The sequence below is a fragment of the Rhagoletis pomonella genome, unplaced genomic scaffold, assembly GCF_013731165.1.
Source record: "Rhagoletis pomonella isolate Grant_MI unplaced genomic scaffold, Rhpom_1.0 Rhpom_scaffold_00003, whole genome shotgun sequence".
In the NCBI taxonomy this organism is placed as follows: Eukaryota; Metazoa; Arthropoda; class Insecta; order Diptera; family Tephritidae; genus Rhagoletis; species Rhagoletis pomonella.
This window is the reverse complement of record NW_023458557.1, coordinates 20696592-20699746: the sequence shown is the minus strand read 5'-3', so window position 1 is coordinate 20699746 and position 3155 is coordinate 20696592. Positions and strand designations below refer to the sequence as shown.

The 3155-nt window shown below is 34.8% G+C and overlaps 1 protein-coding gene across 6 annotated transcripts in view; it reads left to right on the top strand.

Annotated features, from left to right (window-relative positions):
- Nucleotides 1-474: 474 nt before the first annotated feature.
- LOC118735061 (cAMP-dependent protein kinase catalytic subunit 1) overlaps nucleotides 475-3155 on the top strand; it is a 72973-nt gene continuing 70292 nt past the window's right edge. For 4 of the 6 annotated variants that reach the window (XR_004992505.1, XR_004992503.1, XR_004992502.1 and 1 more), the window contains exon 1: nucleotides 475-942. The gene's annotated coding sequence lies outside the window, so the exon portion shown is untranslated. The remainder of the gene's footprint in view (nucleotides 943-3155) is intronic. The other 2 variants (XM_036464658.1, XM_036464660.1) reach the window with 2 other exon arrangements.

The window sequence follows — 3155 nt, the reverse complement described above, 5'->3', positions numbered from 1 at the left end:
CGTACTATTTTATTGAACGCACTCAGAAACAAAAGTTCCACAAAAGCTTTGGTTTGTCTTTGACATTTGGAATTTTTCAAACACAAAACCAACACAACGAAATAAATAAATCTTTGAAATTTGTGTGTAAAAATTGTTAATTTATACAAGAGCTTTACACATTTTTAGTTTAATCAAAGAATGATTGCCTTTTTGTGTCCAAAAAACGTTAACAATATAATAAATGTAGTGTTTGTTTACATACATTTTGTTTTTGTCTTCCCTTTTCATTTGATGAGAAGTCAAAGCAAATGCGGATCAAGCAGTGTAAACACCTTCAAATGACTGATTTCAAATCACGGATTTTGGTCCAATGTAAATGTAATATTAGATAATAAAGATGACAAATTGGAAGCTGTGGTCGGTAGCTCGTCGTTTTCAATGTGTTCAGAACTTAAGAGTACGTGTTAAATTAATTTGACTGCTGTGGTTTGTAGCTCGTCGTTTTCATTGTGTTCGGGCTATTAAACAGTGTCGTCTATTCCTTTGGTCTATTGGGTTTTTGACAATCGATTTAATTGCACCATCGCAGGTGTTTTACAATCTCAAAATTTTCGTACATATTTCGCCATTTTGTCAAGTATGTTAAAAGTGTTAAGTTATGGACTGTTTGTTTTATTTAAAAAACAATGCTAATATCAAATGTACTATTTGTCGAAATCGTCACATTAATGATACGTGAAATGCTAAATATCTAAAATGATTTTGAGACGTCACTACGTTAAGGATTGGCCCAAGTGCGTTATTGACTAAAGCCAATTCGTAAATTTTCGAGAAGCATAACACCACATCACAAAATTGAAGTGATAAAGATTATATATACGCAGTGAGAACATTGAAGAATTGACTATGCAGCTATAGTTATTGAGTTATTATATTGGCATCTGCTGAATTCATAAAATGGTATAATCATACGACCCGAAACTAATGAATAATTCTTTTGCATTGTCGTCATAACAAGACGTCTTTTATTTGTCGGATGAATTGTTTCCGTACGAAGTGTGTCAGTGTTGATCAATGAAATTACATATCAGAAGTCGGTACATTCTAAAAATAAATTAGGACGTAGCTAATATTTTCATGTTAAGGCTCGATGCAAATAGCTTAAGAAAAATGATTGCTTAATATACATATAAATCTTGGTCAAGGTCAAGTTTATGGAAAAAATATTTTAATACTTAAACTTTGGGAAAATTTTAGTATGCGGAAGGCAAGTTCTATAAAAGAGGGGTTGAGGGGGTGGAATAGGTGGGTGGGCTTTAGATTGGTAACCCCAGAGTACAGCATTAAGGAAAATATGGCAGGTAGAGGGGGCTCTAATAGTATGTATGAAGTTTCAAAGCTCTAGTGATGGGCGAAGTAGCGATTTTTCAGTATCAGTGAAAAGAGTAATTGCGATTTTTAAATCACGGTGATTTTTTATGGCTATTGCGATCGCTAGTTCTTTTAACAGAAACGTATAATAGTTAGTTATAATAGGTGCGTTCGTTTAAAATCTCCAACAGAAACCAACCAACTGCCAAATTCCGGCGAAATGTCATCTGTTCGCTCACAAGAGAGAAATATCCAAAATAGTACGCGAACAGAAAATTTGCAGAAACTTGCAAGTTAGACGAACAGCTGATATAATTTTTGTTTACATACAAAAGTGTAAAATTTAAAACGTACGAAAAGTCATCGCAAAGTGTTATACTGACACAGTTTATTGATTAAACAAATAACTACTTATTTCTTACAAGTTTAATTTGTCGCATTTTGTAATTTTTATCTTCCAAACCATCAAATTAAATTTTGTGATTTGCGTAAATGCCAACCAGCTGTTTTTGATCAGCTGTTTCCCTGTTGGCAAATTGCTGTTGGCAAACATTTTTCCAACAGAAACTAACAGCTTCCCCTCAAAATGAAATGTCACTTTGCTCTCTCAATTTCCCCTACTTTGCAAGTTTTTTGCGTACGCGAACGCAAAAACCTGTAAGTTTTGGTTAAACATGAACAATTAACAGCTACGCGAACGAACCTAATAAATGATGAAAAATCAGTGTTGGTACATGTACGGGTAATTCCCTACCCGTAGGGATTTCAGTCGAAAATATGAGTGAAGGAAAAGAGGGAAAAGCTTAATTTATTTGCCCAAACTGCGTACTTGAAAATATCCATTTGAAACTACCGTGGAACGGTAATGAAAAAACGCAATATACATACGAGCATATTCACAATGAATAATTAAAAATTGTAAGATCACCATTTCTACCATGATAGCGAAAAATCACCATTTGTAACTTCTGTCGACTAGCTATTACCAGATGTGATTTTCATGCACAGCGAAATATCATGCTAGCAGAAAAATCACCAACCACTGATATTGTGGCCTAGCAGTAGGCAAGGCGAATTTATACAAGGTGGTGTTGATGGCGAATTTAGACTTTCGCCGAGGTACGTCTTAATGTCAAAATGATGTGTTTGTTGTAAAATGAATTCGCCTTATTTACAACAAACACATCATTTTGACATTCAGTAGTACCGCGGCGAAAATTTAATTCGCCATCAACACCACCTTGTATAAATTCGCCTTGGCAGTAGCAGTCACTATAAGCGACTTTTAAATCACAGTATTAACATCTCCGGTATTGAAATATCGCTCATCACTACAAAGCGCGCACCTTTTTAAGGAATTTTAACCAACTTGTGTGGCACTATTTTACGATATACATATAATGAACTTTCCACTAAATTTACACGTTATTTACACTCAATATGGGTACTCTATGAATTTGTACAATGATTTTGGGTTGCTGTGCCCAAACGCGTGAATGGAATCAAAAACATTTTATGGTAATTCTCTAGTGTAGGGTAACAACCCCTAAAAAAGGGACGGAAAAGTCGGAAGGGGTACCAAACGACGCGTTTCGGCGCCCCTATTAACAATCTGGAGGGGCAGGGTCAATATTATTAACCATTTAAAAGTTATAAACAAAAAACAATTACCACGTCAAAAATGCACTAAATCACCAGTTTCCACTTTTAAAACACTATTAAAACGGGAAAATTTTAGTAGTCGGACGGCAAATTCTAGAAAAAAGGGGAATGAGGGGAGGTAGAATAGGACCCCCTGATTT